Source organism: Mesoplodon mirus (genome assembly GCF_964341445.2).
Source record: "Mesoplodon mirus genome assembly, chromosome: 9".
NCBI lineage: Eukaryota > Metazoa > Chordata > Mammalia > Artiodactyla > Ziphiidae > Mesoplodon > Mesoplodon mirus.
This window is the reverse complement of record NC_138985.1, coordinates 35,323,895-35,342,337: the sequence shown is the minus strand read 5'-3', so window position 1 is coordinate 35,342,337 and position 18,443 is coordinate 35,323,895. Positions and strand designations below refer to the sequence as shown.

General features: G+C 35.8%; 1 protein-coding gene across 1 annotated transcript in view; it reads left to right on the top strand.

The window, feature by feature from the left end:
- Positions 1-18,443, top strand: part of PCLO (piccolo presynaptic cytomatrix protein) — a 387,719-nt gene that overhangs the window by 27,454 nt on the left and 341,822 nt on the right. The window lies entirely within an intron of this gene.

The window sequence follows — 18,443 nt, the reverse complement described above, 5'->3', positions numbered from 1 at the left end:
ACTATTCCCAGTATCTCTAATCCTTCCAGTCTCTTTCATACCTTAAAAAAAGAAGCTTGATTGATTGCAAATCTATAAACAACATGAGATCTGTTATCTGACAAAAGTTAAGAGCTTTGAGTAAGTTAATAATATTGTCTGCTAGAAAATACTGGTTCAAACTTATAATGTCTAGACTTTTAATAATTCTGTTTGAACTGTTATCTGGCATAAATAAAATAGAGCACTTTATTAGGAACTGTGGAAAGAAAAAGAAGTTATATGGATTTCAGTGACTAATGTGAAGGATTTTTTTTTTAATGGGGTGACCAAAACACTTTTTATACAGTGTAAATGACTGAAAAGCAGATGGCAATTTTCTACCTAATACAGTTATAGAAGAATGAATCTATAAGCATTAGTCGTGTGTTAGGGCTATTAGAATATTTGGATATTGAGAGACTGAGAGGTTGAATGATGCTGCTGTCTTAGATAAGTAACAGTGATGTTTTAGTAAACACTTTGGGATTGAATTTAGATCATTGTTCATTGTTTTTATACAAATCAAAAATACTTAAGGATTATTTTATTCTCCTCTCCTTGATTTTGAAATTCATTGGGATGGAAAAAAAAATGGAACAGATTTTTAGCAATTATACAAAAGAAGCTTTGAGACTCTTGGTAGTGTTTTTGAGTTAAATTTTTTTAAAAATAATAAGTTATAAAATATTTTTATTTTTTACTTTTGAAAGATATTCAGTTGCTTTGCCATGTTTATAGACTTGAGCTGATTCTTATCCTCTCTAACTGTGATGAATAATGTCAACCACAACCCATTTGAAAAGTAGATAAAATTTGGTTTCTCTCAGCACTTCATGAGTGGTAACGACTGTATTTATTACTTACAGTATTCAGGATTCATTGTAAAAGCAAAACAACCTTAAGTGTATTCCATATTTTTAAAAGAGTTGTTTTCTGTTGTGTAATTATGAAGAGGAAAATTTCGGTTTTCCTAGGACAGTTGTATTAATTTCATAGATTCTAAAAATTGTACCCTTTAATGAGGAGCCTATGGTATCAACACCATGCAGTTAGTTTAAATAGTTAGAAAACAAACTGCACCGCTAAAAACAAAACCGTAATGTCTGCATTTAAAGTGCCTTTTGTGCACGCTGAAAAAAGGGCTATAACGTGTGTGTGTGTGCGTGTGTGTGTGCACATATGTATATGTACACATTTGGGCCATAACGATTATTAGAATTCTGTCAGTGTTTCGAGGTGTGAAATGAGAGTCCTTGGGCAGAGGGACAGTAAACCTTCAACAAAATCTTTGATTTTCTGTGTGTTGGTAAATTATATTTCAGAAGTGGTAATTTGGAAAGGAGATTTCTTGAATCAAGCAGAGAATTATCTAGGATGTGTGTGGAATTTAAATAGTTTGAAAATATAAGTGGTTTTAAGTTTTCAAATGGTTTAGGGGAAGTCTTATTTTAAGTATGATCAGTGGGATTTAGATGATCTGTCATTGTTCAGATTGTTTTTTTTCTGTGGTCATTTCTTTGAATCTGGAAGATCGTATTTCAGAGGAGAAAAAATTTTGATGTAACAGGAGCAGTCGACTCATGTTCTTGGTTCCACTTGACTGTGTTAATCACAGTGAAGTTTTTAGCTGGTCTAAGGCCTTAATGCCCTCTGGTCTCTAGGTAAATAAAGTCCATTAGCTGACCTGGCATCAAGGGAGTGATTGAGGGTCAGTGGAGTTAATCCCTGTCGCCGTAGTTCCTACTATTTTACCTAGAAGACTTTAGAGGACTGGCAGAAGGGATTTGTTGAAGCAAAAGCCACCCTGTGTTTGCGTGTGTGTGCGCGCGTACATGTCCGTGTATATCCAGGAAATTGTGAATTCTATGTATATGCTTAACTTGTGGTGTTGTCCTGGCGTTTATACTACTTACTGATCTCTCCTCATTTTGAGTGGTTAGAAAGTATTTCCTCCTTGATTCTTGTTTTATTTCTATGATTTCTTCGTTCTGCTTATGTTATTTTTCTTGTGATCCAAGATTTTCTGCTGCGCTGGCACTGTACTTTCATTCCAGTTGAAAAGAGCACATTCTGAAAATACTCAGACTTTCGCCTGTAATGCAGAGTAATGGTGTTCCTCAAGAAAGGATTCAACTATGTATTTCCATTTATTTTTCTGATAAAGCACATGTAACTCTATTATAAGCCTCTGCTTCTACTACTCTCATCACTGTGAGGCAGGATGTCTTTTCCTGCTGGTGTCTCTCTTCCCTCCCCTTTTTCTGTCCTGCTCTGTGGGTGAGAAGAGCTGGTCCTAGTTTGTCATGGGTTGGGAGCTATAGACACTATCCTCCTTCCCCCGCCCATTCATTAAACACACCTGTCTCTAAGGTTGTTTCCTGTATCTCCTACTCAGCATCTCCCACAGCACTTGAAGAGTGCCAAGACTGCCTGCAGGGTCCTGGGGTGTCGCCAGGCTTCAGCCTAAGCCTTACGGTTTAACTGTTTTATGCCCAGTTTGTATAAATGGTACTATAATCCATTAACCTCTGATAGCAAGGAACATTTTTTTTTAGGCTTTAATTTCTGCCAAATCAGGAAATATTTTGTCTTTGAAGGAGTTTTAAACGTGATTGCAAGGCTTTCTAGTCTTAGAGAATTTGGAGGCGTGCTGAGAAGAACAGCCTAAATTGGCAATCAATTTACCTAGTGAATTTTAATCATTCTGACTCAATTCAAGTACAAAAAGGAGTCAAAATTACTCATCATGGGTATTTATTTTATTGTTTGTACTACCTTTTGGAAAGTAAATTTTTGCTATGAAAGTATGATTTAAAATTATATTTCCTCATGCTTCAGGAAGTCCTAGAGTCATAGTTCTGCTTCCTTAGTAAGATAATTATTCATGGCCTAGATGATGTTCGAATAGTTAGCATATATTTGTCACCAGGCAACAAATGGGCCTTTTGAGCCAATTAAGACCCAGTGGTGTAACTGAGTTCCCTTCAGATCTTTACTCTCTAGTCAAGGTGGCTTCTGCATTTTCTCTCAGACCCTTAAGGAAGGCCTGGTGGGGATGTGCTGCATTTCGTAGTTCAGTAAACACAGAATATCTTGCTTTAACTTTAAAAACCATTACTTAATACTTGAAGAAATATATGTGTTACTAACAAGCATTTAAGAGTATGCATACACACATATATGAGCAATTAAAGACAGAGTGATCAAAAATCAATAAGGAGAAAATAATTCTACCAATAATCCGTTTTTAATGAATTCCATGATGGAGATCTACATTCTGTTTAAAAATTTCTGGCATGCATGGCAAAGAGGGATACCTGATGACACTTTTTGACTGACATAAGAAAATTGATAAGTTGGTAGAAACAAAATTTTTACTTATTAATCTTTAGGAGAAATTTGATGTTAACTTTTTATTAAGTGATATTTAGTTGAACAAAAATCCAAATGTGGGTTTAAAGAAGAGATATTTTGTTTAAACAAATTTTTAAAAAAGTAGTTTCTTCACTAGTCTCTTTTTCTATGCATTTTTACGTATTTAATATTTTACTCTATGTGGTAGTTCTATATCCCAGTAGTGACATGATTATATACCGTTTTCCCATGTGATTAAACATTTCTTAAATATTATATAAAATGATTACATATTATTCAATTCTATGGTTGTATGTTTTTTCATACACATTCTCCTGGTATTAGGGATTTAGGATGTCTTCATTTTTTCACTATAAATAAGATGAACATTTCTGGATGTAAATATTGATAGTTTTAACTGTTTCTCAAGGAAAGCTTACTACTAAGGTTACTGAATCAAAGAACAAGGACCCTGAAGTATCAAATTCTCTTTGGAGATGTGATAGTCATTGACATTGCCACTAGCATACGTGATTCCTTTCTTAATGCAGACTCTCCAAATTTGAATATTATTTAAAATGAAATTGGTTAATTTGGAAGTGTAAAAGTGCTATAATATGGTTCCTTTGGTTTGTATTTCTTTGATTACCAGAACTTTTATTTAGATATTAAATGTAAAAAGATGATTCTAATTATGATCCAGACAAAACATTGTGCAGACATTGTGGGAAAGAGTAAACTGGTATTTGACTAGGCCTATGTGAAATGCATTGTGTCAGTCATTTTCTCACAACAACTGTGTGGGGTAGGTTTTACAGCTGCTCTAGAGATCAGGAAAAGAGTATCAGAGAGTTAGTTACCAAGCCACAGAGATACCATTCAGAGGCTGAGCCAGTGCTCTATCTCCTGGACCATGTTTAAGTAACCTGGGGAACTGGATAACAAATGTCACTTCTTCTTTCCTCGCTTACCTATAAGTTGTGTCAATGGTAATTACTAGGACTTTAATATCAACAAATTTGCTAATATGTGCGTCAAAACCAGGTAACATTTGGGGCCTACAGAATAATGGTGGCTGTGTTATATGGCTGAATTTAGAATCACGTGCAGATTGAGAGCTTCAGAAACGTAGAGGCCAGCATCATCCTTTTCTTTCCAGATAAGCCTACCAACTGGTCAACATTTATTTAGGTGAAAGCATATGGCTGAATGATGAAATAATGTCCCTCCTTTCATATATAGCACACCCGAGGGCATAAAACATAGTTGCTCCCACTATAAGAAATACTATTATATTCCTGCCAATGCATGCAAAGACTTTACTCCATGAAAATGATGAACATCTAATTGTTCCATTGGTGATAGTGGTGGTGGTTAATCTTTGCTTCTACCAACATTTTTTTATGGCCTCCTTTGTTACATTCCCAGGAGTGGGATTGCTGAAACATAGGTTATATTTATCTTAAACTGGTTCTCCACAGTAGTTTTATCAGTTTTTATTTTGACCAACTTTGCATACATGCTACTGTTGTTCTAGGGATGCTTTGTCTGATAAGATAGTCACTGGACAAACGTAGCTAATGAGCACCGTGGCTGGCTCAAATTAAAATTACTGAAAGTGTGAAAAACACATTGGATTTCAAAAACTTAGTATGAAAACTGTAAAGTATCTCACTGATAATTTTATGTTGGTTACTACTGTGTAAGGCTTTTCTTCCTTAAATATCGAGGTTACGACTGCCTTTTCACATGTCGCTTTGCAGTTGCATATGCATGTACTGCGGTATATTGCTGTGTAGGATATATTTCTTTCTCTTGATACAAAAAAAAAGACTATTACTATATTTGCTGTACTCTGATTAGCTCTTCCAGAGCTTAATTTCCTCATGTGACACAGGATAGCTGGTTCTCTTTGCATGCTCTACTGAGCAGATAGTTCTCAGGGCTTTCATCTTCTGGAAGTAAAATACTGATGCCTGGCCTGACCCAGCCTGGCCTGACCCAGCCTGGCCTGAAGATCAATGTTCTAGGCCCTGCTAATCATCAGTAAGAGATATCTGTACTATTGATTAGTGTACTGTGGCCATACCAACCTTTAGGTCAGGATCTGTTCTCTTTTCTACTAACTCCTCTGTTTCCAAATGTTTCCTCTGTTATTTCTTTTCAGAACTTTTGGGTCTGTTTCTATTTTCCCTGTGGCTTTGGGTGAATATCATCAGTTTTTGGGTCACTTCCTTTCAGAAGTCTCAGCAATACAGAATGTTAGAATTTGAATATGTCATCTGGTGCATCCACTGCTTTCTTCCTTCCTTCTCTTGTTGGCAATTTATTTTCTTTTAAAATTCTGTTCTAATAATTTGTATTACGAAAGCAGTATTCCTTATAACAATCCGTAGAGTACCAAAGTGTCTGAAGAAACATGAATAGCTTCCTCTTGCCCTTGCACTTCATGTTAATGCTTTAGTATCTATTTAGATGTCTTTTTTTTCCCCTTTGCTTTTTGTTTATTTCTATAATGGTTATACCAACAGTGAAATGTAAAGGAAAGGATTTGAGATTTTTCAAAAAGTCTAGTTGTTTTTAAAAATAATGTATTTATTTTGAAATGAACATGTTTTCTTACTAATTTTCATTGAATTCTTTTTTTCACAAAATTTTATGCATTGGACAAGTGAATTTTCACTGACTTGCCTCATTCTACTTATGAGGGAAATAGCTGTGCAGTATCTCAATAGTGATGCACATTCTCCTCATGAAAACTGAGATGTTGAAGATATTTCGAGTTCCTGTTACTGTACAAACAGAGTTACAGTAAAACATCAACACATATATTTTTCCATTGTATCTTGATAATGTGAGATAAATTCCTTAAAATGGGTGGGCAAGGTTAAGACAAATGATGTTTGACAGAGTTTCCATATTACTTTTTTTTTAAAGGGTAGTAATTATAGTCCTGCCAACAAACTATTAGTGTCTCTAGTCTCCCACACTGGATAGTAGTTCATATTTATCAATTTCAAGAGTCAGAAGTTAAATCGTATTGTTGCATAATGTTAAATTTCCCTGCCTGTTTTGAGAGTAAACATTATATATTTATCAAAATCAAGAGCTTATCAACTACTTGTATTTCTCTTGTTTTTTTAAGTTGCCCATTTGTACGCATTGGCCATATTTTCATGTGCATATGTTGTATATTTCTTAAAATATTTTAGAGAATTTAAGTCTTTGTCATCTTATCTTGAAATGATTTTCCCTGTTGATCACTTGTTTTTAACTTTCTTTATGAAATTTTCTTCTGTACATGAGGTTTTTAAAAAAACTTCTATGCAATCAAATCGTCTAATGTTTCCTTGATTGCTTATTTTGCTAAAGAAGGCCTTTTCACATTTTTATTATAAAAATAGCCTTCCACATTTACTCCTAAACATCTGTAGTTTTATTTTTCACTTCCGATCACTTATTTATCTGTAATTGATTTTTTTTGGTATGATGTGAGGTGAAGGGCCTAACTTTATATATTCAAAATGTATAGCCACTTATCTCCATGTTATTTATTAAGTAATACATCATTTTCCCTCTGGTTCTTATTGCCACTTTCTTCATGTAATAAATTTCTATTAAGACAGTTTTCTTTTCTAGATTCTTTCATTTGTACTGTTAGTTATATATCTAGTTCAGAGTGTCAGCACCTTACTATTTTTTATTAGTCTAGTTTTAATATTTAAAGATATTAAATATCCATGAACACCTTAGCAAGAGTCTAGTAATAGGGCATTGTCCTTCCCAGGATTTAGCTTTACCTTATTCTACTTATAAACTAATAAATTAACTTGTTACAGTTTCATGGATGCCAATAGTAGACATGAGATTCCTGGGTCGGACACAAAGAACTTTATTACTCACACCACAGGAGGCAGCATGAACATCAGCATATTTGCATCAGTTCCCCTTGTCCCCCACTCTCATGTGGGTCACGTGAGATATGGGCCTAGATTGATGCTGCACACGTAGGTTTCAGTCACAGGTGAGGAGCACTGAGCTTGTGGAATCCACCTCTTTTATAGCAAGCAGTAAGTTAGTCTGCTCTTTGTCCCAGAGGGAGACATTGCCTCATCCCTAAGGTTGTTGCCTGTTCCACACAGAAGTTTGAGAAATGGCCAAGGTGAAGAGCAGCCAGGGTCTTGCATTGTTGGCAAACCCCGTAAGATGTGTAGGTACAGGAGAGACCTATTGAGGATTGTCTTTCCCAAAGGTATTAATAATCGAGGGGTTTTAAAGCTTAAAATATTATGAACTGTTCCTTCCAATGATGTTGAATATAGAGACCAAGTGTAGAAAGCTGATAAATGTGGAAGTGTGCTGGTTGAGGCCAACTTCATCTGTGTGACTAAGGGCTGGAAGCTGCCCATTTGGCACCCTCTCTTATTCTTGGACCTGCCTCTGATCCAGCTCCATGAAACTCATGAATAAAGGCTACTTCTCAAAACTCCTACTTTAAAGATGAAGAAAATGGGCTCAGGGAACTGAAATGATATGCTTAAGGTTGGGGTCAGATAGTGGTTGCTGAAGTACTAAATAAAAATACCCTTTTCATTGTTTGTTTTCTGCATCTTCTTTTAAAACTTCCTTCCTTGACTTGTTCGTGAACAAAAGAAACAAGAGAAAAATTTGTGAAACAAACAACTTAATCTTGTATTCAAACAAGCATTGCTTTAGCAGAAAACACATGCTCCAAAATCTAATGTATATATTAATATTTTCTTGCCCTATTATATGTGGGTTACATAACCCCCCCATATTAACATAATGTTAATATGATTTGAAAGTAAATTCAGTGGCATTTTCACTACACGGAGTTGTGGCATGACTCTGAGATTACTTTTTTATTAAATTATAAAAATCAATCTAATCACATAGTAAAATAATGTTTTGGTCTAATTATAACAGTCTATACTATTGATAATGTAATTTACTTGGTCATTTTATACAACTTACTGTAGATCTGTCTTAGTCTAGGAGGGAAATGTAACAACAGATACTCATGTCAATAATTGAAATAATGTTTTAATATTTCTTAACATTGGCAAATTTTATTTATGTGTATATCTGTATATATACAATTAGATGTGTGTGTGTGTGTGTATATATATATATGCATATGTATATATTTTAGAGCTAAAATTAAAAATTTCCCTGGGAAGAAATTAGGACTTAAAAATACCATGAGGTTTAATTTGGGGAGATAACATACGTGCAGTGTTGTGTGTTAGCATACAGAACTGTGAATCACATCTACCAATTTAAAAAATGTATAGTGTCAAATAGAAACATGATCAGGAGAAACCAAAATATGCCTTGCACATGGAATTAACCATTGGAATAAAAATAACCTCATATGTCTATGTGTGGAATTCTTAAACTTGGATTTAAGTACATTTTGCTTCTCTTTTGTATTTTTTAAAATTTCATGCGAAAAAAATGGACAGTCAGATATGGGAAGACATGTCATTTTAATTTACCAATCTGGGAATCCACAGAAAGAAGGGATATTCTTTTAAAGCACTTTTAGTTGTTTTTTTTTTTTTTTTAAGTCTATGAGAAGACTGTTTTAACAGCTAATAAGTATATAGGTAAATGATGGTTGTGAGTTTATCTTGTTTTTAAATCCTTAAATTAGATTTGTATTCACTTACATTACCTTTTAAGCATGTCAGTTATACATTTATAACTGTAAACATGTATAACAGTTATACATTGTCACCCCGTTTATCTCACGATTCCATAACTTTATAAGTAGAATGATTTTTTTTTTTTTTTCGGTACACGGGTCTCTCACTGTTGTGGCCTCTCCCGTTGTGGAGCACAGGCTCCGGACGCGCAGGCTCAGCGGCCATGGCTCACGGGCCCAGCCGCTCCGCGGCATGTGGGATCTTCCCGGACCGGGGCACAAACCCGTGTCCCCTGCATCGGCAGGCGGACTCTCAACCACTGCGCCACCAGGGAAGCCCTAGAATGATTTTTTTTTTCAACATACCACACACTGTCACTGCTCTCATCAGCTCAGAGTACCATCACAAGCAGTTTTCTTTTGCACCTGCTAAAAATAAAACCTGTCTACCTGAGCCACACTTCCAAAGGAAAGCTAATTAAAGCACTCAGTAAACAGTATGCTTTTTCATTGAGTAAATGGCATACCCGAATGCCTGTTAATTTCTTTTGCTATTTACTCAGCCTTCTTGAAACTCTGTGGACTTCTTTCATCTGTTATATATCATGTATTTATTCTTTCATTCTTGTTTAATTCATCAACATACTGCAATACATGAGTAAGTACTGGAGAAATAACTACTCTCCACTTTAAAAAAAAGTCACATTCATACAGAAGTAATTATGTAAGTATTATCTAAGTATACAAAAATCTTAATAATAGACTTAAAAGACTTAAATAGATAGAAGTGAAGAGTGTCAGGTGAGCCAATGAAAACAAAAGATTGAATGTGTTTTGTGACTTTTATAAAAAGAATCATCCTGTATTTAAAAGCCTTCCTCATTTATGGGGATCTAAATGACCTAGAGTCAGTTTTCTCATGACATTGTAATACAGTGTAAAGAGAGATACACTAAATGATGAACACAACATATTTTGATAATATACCTGTCTGAATACTCTAAGACAGTTTTTTTTCCAAAAATGCATTTTATGTGCATCCCACAAGATGCTACACTAAAAACATATCCCTCAAGAAAATTTGCAAATGCTTCATATTTAATCTCTCTTAAAGATATGAATTGCAGGGCTTCCCTGGTGGCGTAGTGGTTGAGGGTCCACCTGCCGATGCAGGGGACACGAGTTCGTGTCCCAGTCTGGGAAGATCCCACATGCCGCGGAGCGGCTGGGCCCGTGAGCCGTGGCCGCTGAGCCTGCGCTTCCGGAGCCTGTGCTCCACAACGGGAGAGGCCACAACAGTGAGAGGCCCGTGTACCACATACACACACACACACACACACACACACACACACACACAAGATATGAATTGCATATATTACTTCTATGAGAAGCCTTTTAATAAAGGACTTTGTTGAACCAAGTATAAAAAAAAAATATTTTACCACATAGTCTTTTTACTTATTTGGCAGAACTAGTGTTCTACATGACACATATTGCTCAAGAAATAGTAGTTTAAATATTAAATACATTTTAATTAATACCTTCATTTTCTTAATCCTAAAATTCTTTCTTTTGCCTCCAGAGACATAAATGACACCATCTAGGGAAATTTTCCATTAGTTTATGACACACACTTCATGTTCAATATGCCCCATGTTGGAGTCGTCATTTTTTCCTCGTGTCCCTCTTCATGTGTCCCCTGTCAGACTGAAAGGCATCACAGATCCCGAGGGTCATTCCACACTTCTCTTTCTCTATCACTCGCCCGGAAGCAGTAGCTTTCAACTCTTGTCAATTCTACCTCGCCTCCTTCTTAGTCTTACTGTGAGAGCCTTGTTTGAGCCCTTGTTTATCATCTTTGCTAATGCGATAGACCATGAATACTTTATTTGGGGAAACTCAGTTTCTCAAATTTCATTCTCCTACAAGTTGCCGAATATTTCTGCAGTATCCTTGTTTATCATGTTCTACTGAATCCCTTAGTCTTTTCTCACTTAGGACTATATTCAGTGCCATGAGCAAAGAATATACTTTCAGTCCTCCATGTGCCTCAGTACTTTGCACGTGCCTCAATGTTCTCCACCTCCCCACATCTTTATCTCCTATCCATTCTTTGAGATTCATCTCAGATACCATTTCCCCTTGACCCCCTGCTTCATGTTCTAATACTCCAGTCAGCCCTCTTATATATCTCGCAGTTGCCTGTTTAGTTGTGTCATCCCATGGGAATGTGACCCCTGGAGCACCATCGGTGCTATCAAAATGCCAGCAGGTGGTGGGTAGTCAATACGTGTTTGTTCAGTGAAGGAGAGACAGAATTTAGGGAAGTGACATGTAGAGTAAAAGTCATGCTTTGTGTTAATAGCATCATAATTGTAGTTAGAAGTAGTATGAAACTTTGTTATTTAGTTCTATATTGGCTGCAAGTATTTTTAAAGCCCTCTTAAAAAGTCTTACATACTAATATATATATATATCTTTGCATGTGTTCTTGAAGTACAGAAGTATTAGAAAGAAGATGAGCTTTTTTTACATGAAAATATAAGAACTTTCTACTTTTTAATTATTTCTTTAAGTATTACCTCAATGAGGCCAGCCTAGACCACTCTATTTACTACTGTAACCTGCCTGGCACCTCCCATAATGCAATGTTTTCTTACCCTGCTCTCTTTTTTCTTTGTCCAGAGCACTTACTACCTTGTAACATAATATTTCATTTACAAATTTATCATGTTTTAAAAAAATTATCTCTCTGCCTCACTAGATGCAAGGCATAGAGTAGACTCACAAATCCAGGTACTTGGCTTACAGCATACAATCATGAAATCTTTATACAACAAGTGAATTAGTCCTGTATGGTTACTACAGATGCAGTACCTGAATAAGGTATACTGGAATGTTGATTCAGAATGTTAAGATCTGGTCAGACTCATATCTGGTGAGCTGCAAATGTTTTTAACGACTTTCCTACCTCACCTTTTCCCAGTATGCCTCATTTCAAAAGGTGAAAAGAAGACACATACACCACATATTTGGAAGAACTTTCTGCATATAAAGCCTCATTATAAAATTGAGTCCATAAAGGATATTGTATCTTCTGTTATGGCTGAGGGATAAACGAATGAAACTAAGTTTCAAGGAAAAGAGACAATGGGTTTGGTGATCTATTGAGAGGCAGCATAGCAGCGTTGTCAAGATGGTACCTATACCACCTCTTAGTAGCTCGGTTTCATCACCTATCAAAGAGGACCTACCTCATGGGGCTGTTGTGAGGATTAGAAGAGTGGATACCTGTTAAGCTTTAGGAACAGTTCATGACGCTGGACTTGATGAAGCTCAGTAAACGATAGTTTTGCTCGCTACAGTTGGCAGATCTAGAAGGCCTATGGTACCAAGATATACCTTTTGCTGAACAGACAGGATAAAAATGATTCCTTTCTAAGTGAAGCTTCACTTCTAAGAAGAGTTAAGCTGCTTAATGAAATGTGTTTTTATGTTAAATAGTAAGTGCGGGCCTTTACTGCAAGCTTGAAAGATTATTTCAGGTTATTTTATATAATGCAAAACGTAATGCGCCCTGACTAAAAGAAAATACATGCATTGCTGTGTGCTTTTATTTGCTATGTCAACAGTGCTTCTATTTTTACTTATTTAATGAGCTTTTCTCTGTGATTGTGGCATATTAATATGAATGCATTCTTTACATATGAAAAGAAGCAAAGCATCTCTAAGATTTCAAAAAGATTTTCATTGGGAGAAGTTATAGCATGGATTTTCTTCAAGCGAGTATATTTGGAAAGCCTTAGAAAATTGCCTATAAATGATTACCAACAAGAATACCTTGACATGAGAAATGCTCACTGAAAATTATGGCTAAATGGCTTAATTCATGTCAGCAATGGGCTGAGATTTATTTTCTTTCCTCACATTTAAATGAGTTCACATTTTTGTATTTATAAAGAATTTGAAGTAAATGAAGGCTTTATATCATCATGACTTTTTACTAAATGAAGCCCAGTAGCCAGAATTGTTAGAATGATTTATCTTAGTTCTTAAAAAACAAGCGTGTATTTCCTAATTAAAACACTCTGTCACCCTCAGGGAAATTGTAAATATACTTCTTGACAGATAGAATGTTATTTAAGTTACACAGAAATAATTATATCATTTGTAGTTATAAAAATGATGTTATATTCTCTATTTAAAAAAAATTATATAACATTTAAAGGAAAGCTAAATATAGAGTCCATTTTAAAACTGACATTACTCTAAATTCAAGTAGTGCAGTGAAGACTGATTTTTTTTTCCTGCATGGGTATTAGTTTTCTATTGCTTTGTAACAAGTTGTCACAAACTTGGTAGCTTAAAACAGTACCAGTTTATTAGCTCACAGTTTTGTAGCTCCGAAGTTTGGTATAGTGTGGTTTGGTTCTCAGAGCAGATCTTACAAGACTAAAATCAAGATATTGTTGGGGTGTGTTCCTTTGTGGGGGCTCTGCCGAAGAACCTGCTTCCAAGTTTATTCAGGTTGTTGGCAGAATTCAGTTCTTTGTGGTTGTAGGACTGAGGTCTCTGTTTCCTTGTTGGCTATCCACCGGAGCCACTGTTAGTTCTTGCTGGTTGGTGGCCTTCCTTGTCTTAGGGCTCCCCTACCTTCAAAGCCAGTAACAAAGAATTTCCCTCATGTGGAATCCATCTCACACTTTAAATTTCTGGCTTGAAGAAGGACCCAGGCTCTTCCAAAGGATCACCTGGTTGGATTGAGCCTGACTAGATATCATCTCTTTGGATTTACTCAAAAGTCAACTGATTGGTAAACTAATCATTGAGAGATGTCCCATCATATTTACAGTCTCCACCTATACTAAAGGGGAGGGAATTAAATAAGGTGTGTATACCAGAGGGCAGAAATCTTAGGGGTGTGAGATCCATTTTATTTATTTATTATTATTCTTCTTTTCTTTTTTTTTTAACATCTTTATTGGAGTATAATTGCTTTACAATAGTGTGTTAGTTTCTGCTTTATAACAAAGTGAATCAGCTGTACATATACATATATCCCCATATCTCCTCCCTCTTGATCAATTTTAGAATTCTGCCTAGCAGAACAACTGAATTATTGAACTTAGTAAAGCGAGAAAATTTTGTAAAGGAGAACACACCTATTTAATTGATTTTGTCATAGTACATGCATACTTAATTGTACATGGGTACTTCATTGACACCTTAATGTAAAGCAGAATTAATTTATTTCAGATCCCATTGGAAGGAGAGTGAGTTAGAGCAATACCAGAAGTGATGTTTATGGTGTCATCTCTCCTTTAAAGCCTTCCCCTCCAAAATAGTAAAGAGTTGGAGTTCCATAGCAGTCCAGTGGTTAAGACTGCACCCTTCCACAGCAGGGGGCACGGGTTCGATCCCTGCTCAGGGAACTAAGATCCTGCATTCCTCACGGTGCGGCCAAAAAAAAAAAATGTAATGCATTGTTCTCTCTATTTGGGATAGTAATGAGAGGTCTTTATGAATTTACAGTTTAATGCTTGACCTTATTTTGTAATCTTATTGTTAATTTATTAAATGAACCAGATTATATTGGAAATTAGAGTATAGGATTCCCTCCAGGGGAGGAGATGGACCACAGGGTTTAGCAACTAGCCGGCTGTTTGGAAGTGGAAGGTAAACATGACTCCATGGTTTTCATTCTGGAACATTGGGGCAGCGATTGTAAAGTCAAGCAAAATTGAAGTTTGTGCATTTACTGGAATGTTGATTTCAGAGGGTAGTTAGATTACTCAATTCCAGATCTCAGAGGATATTTCAGGGATAACCATCTTGTTTTGGATATCATCAGAATAGAAAAGATGTCAGAGCATGAAATTAGATTATAATATCAAAGAAGAGAACACAGAAATGCATAGAGGCCGGAGAGCTAGGAAAGGCCAAAATCTGTGGGGAAGGAGGAAAGGATGCAAAACATAGCATATTGAGTGATTAGAGAGAAAGGAAAAAAGAGGGCATTTTGGAAATACAAGGGAAGAGAAATTTTTTTTTTTTAGGAAAACAAGTGATTAAGTACCAACAGTATGGTGATAAAATTGATCTCCTAATAGCTGTATTATAAATTGTTACAAATCTTTTTTTAAAAAGGCATATTCAGAGCCAAAGAGCATCTATATTTTTGGATCTAGTTCATATTCCTTAGGGTTTTACCAGACAAATGATTTAAGATAAGAAAGGCCCTAGGCTTATTGCACCATTTTCTTTAGTAGTAAAAACAAATAAAACCCCCAAACTATAAAGATCTACATTTCCAGCAATAGAGATGGTTATGTAAAGAAAACATGGCACATTATAATTTATACAGTCAAATACTTACTAAGCACCGACTTGGGTGTCAGGTTCCAAGAGCCAAATATACAAAACTGCATAAGGATGCATGATTGTTCTCATTCTACAGATGGGGATACTGAGCACAGAAAAGTGACTAAGTTCCCACTGCAGTGTAAGTTGGAGAATTAGAGTTTTAACTCAATCTGGCTCCAAATTGGGAAATCTGAATTCATCTGCAAGATTGCCTTTCAAAATTGATGGAATGTTATGAAACCACTGACATAATAGCTGATTGTTATTTGGAGAAATCATGTATTTATGAAATAATATTAATTAAAATATGGTTTTGCTCTTATTATAATAATTTATAAGGCTGGAAAGACCATTCTTAAGTGAAAATAGATGAATTAGAATGGTAGATTTATCTTCATTTTTTCTTTAAATTTTTTGTCTTTAATCTTTTTAAAGTAAATGGAGAGTCTGTCTATAGCATCATGCTACAAAATCATTGGCTAGAACAGTCATTTGAACTGATATATTTTATTCAATATGAAGCCAGACAGCTAGAAAGAGCAACTACATCAATATCAAGACCACAGAAGGTAAAGAGAAAAAGGAGCTAGCTGTATGTTAGGGTTAAAGCTATTGAGAAGGTGTTGAAGGTCTATGGAAATGAGATTCTCGCATTGGCAAGGTAACTAAACAATAGAGCTTTCAAAAGAGGAGAGTAGTTTGTTAGGGAATGAACAGTGGTTGGAAAGTAGCAATGGAGAGTAGGAGATATACAACTCCCCTGACTCCATCACACTCCCATGCAGATATTTTGGGGAATCAGTCTAAGAAAAAAAAAATATAATTTTGGAAAAGCTGGCAATTAAGAAGAATAGAGGGAAACGTTATAGAATTAAAACAGGGTTTGCTTGGGGCATATTTAAAGTCCACTGGACTTACAGACACCTGTTTAGTTAACCTGGTGAGGTACAAGGTTAAGGTCTGGGTATAGATGTGGGTTTGTGAGTTTGAGAGTTGGGACAGGTACTTAGATCTGTGATTATTATTTACAGGCACAATAAAGTGAAGGGGCTGAAAGCAAGAAGTCCAGAGAGTACTAAGTCCAAACTTTCAAAGTAGTTATATTAGTTATAGTAGAGGGGTTTCAAGTAGCCACAAACATTTCTAGGTCCAGTACATTTTGCAGACATAACCCTGATTCAGGTAAGAATTAATGAAGGAGGCTGGTTAATAACAGTGGTCATGTATATTAATCAATTCTCCCCATGTAAAAAAATGAGGGAGAATATGTTTTGCACAATAAAAACAACATAACTCCTTAGAATATTGAACATTTATCTCTTTCTGCCTTTTTTTTTTTTTTTAAAGGGCTTCAGATGCTTGGCTGGTTGATTGATTGATTGATTGCTGTGTTGGGTCTTTGTTTCTGTGCGAGGGCTTTATCTAGTTGTGGCAAGCGGGGGTCACTCTTCATCGCGGTTCATGGGCCTCTCACTGTCGCGGCCTATCTTGTTGCGGAGCACAGGCTCCAGATGCGCAGGCTCAGTAGTTGTGGCTCACGGGCCCAGCTGCTCCACGGCATGTGGGATCCTCCCAGACCAGGGCTCGAACCCGTGTTCCCCGCACTAGCAGGCAGACTCTCAACCACTGCGCCACCAGGGAAGCCCCCCTTTCTGCCTTTAATCATTAAAGGACTAAGGATGAGTACAGTCTGTTTCAGAATTGTGTACTTGATTAAGTATTTGAATTTGGGTAGTATTTTTTTTTTTTTTTTTTTTTTTTTTTGCTGTACGCGGGCCTCTCACTGCTGTGGCCTCTCCCGTTGCGGAGCACAGGCCCTGGACGCACAGGCCCAGCGGCCATGGCTCACGGGCCCAGCCGCTCCGCGGCACATGGGATCCTCCCAGACCGGGGCACGAACCCGTATCCCCTGCACCGGCAGGCGGACTCTCAACCACTGCGCCACCAGGGAGGCCCTGGGTAGTATTTTTAAAAGATAAAACTTGAGTATAAAATTGTATTTAATTTTTTACAGCACATACGGTGGGAAATTGAACTTTTAAAATGATAGTTAGACTTTCCATGTGAACGTATTTCCATTTCTCTGATAAATGTCTTATGATAGATAGAATGATAGGTAGATAAGAAAGTAGAAAGATATGTATACAGGTGGATGCTATAGGCTAGGATAAAAGTTGACATATGTGGTGTGAAAAATGACCAAATAAATATGGACTTAGGATCTAATATACAAAAAAGAGCAAAGGAAAAGAAAATTCATCACTTTCACTGCTAATAGTGACTTTTGCTTCTTCCTTTTTCAAGTCAATGATTTTTTTAGAGATGAGTTTTTTTTTGTCACATGTATACACACCTACATGCACACATGGAATATTTTACTTTATGTAAGTTATATTACTTTTAATTTGCCAAAAATATCTCAAAACTATTATAATTTGAAACTTGAGTTCTTTGATATATGTAATTTATGTATAGTTTTGTTCATTTGTGAGTTGTGTTGGTCTTCCAATGAATAAGTTTTCTAATGAATTCAACTGGGTATATCTATATATTTGAATAATCCAAATAAAAACTAAAAGTTATTAATTTTAAAGGTGACTAAGCATTGACTTTTTAATAGATATTTTAGTTATGATTAATTTATAACTTAAGTCAATAAAATCTCAATTAAAGCCTAAGTAAAGGAAACATTATTGTACTTTGTGTATTTGACAAATGACAGAAGGGTAGACTCGGGCAAAATGGATTCATGTTGGTCTTGATTGAATATTAAATTTTGTTCTTCACAACACTTAACTCCAGAAGGTGCTAAATGAAATTCAACCAGGCATGACAGTGGTGACGTGAAACTGCTGACATCTAGCTGTGTTTTCATCCTGTTACGTTGGTCACAGACAGGATAAGTCATAGGTGCATAGGTGCGACACCAATGATAATACAGCTTCTTTAGTAATTCTGGCAAATGTCCACATCCACTTGCAATTAATAGATAGTAAATTTCTTTCTTTTAAGTATTGCTTATATTATTTCTTTTTTT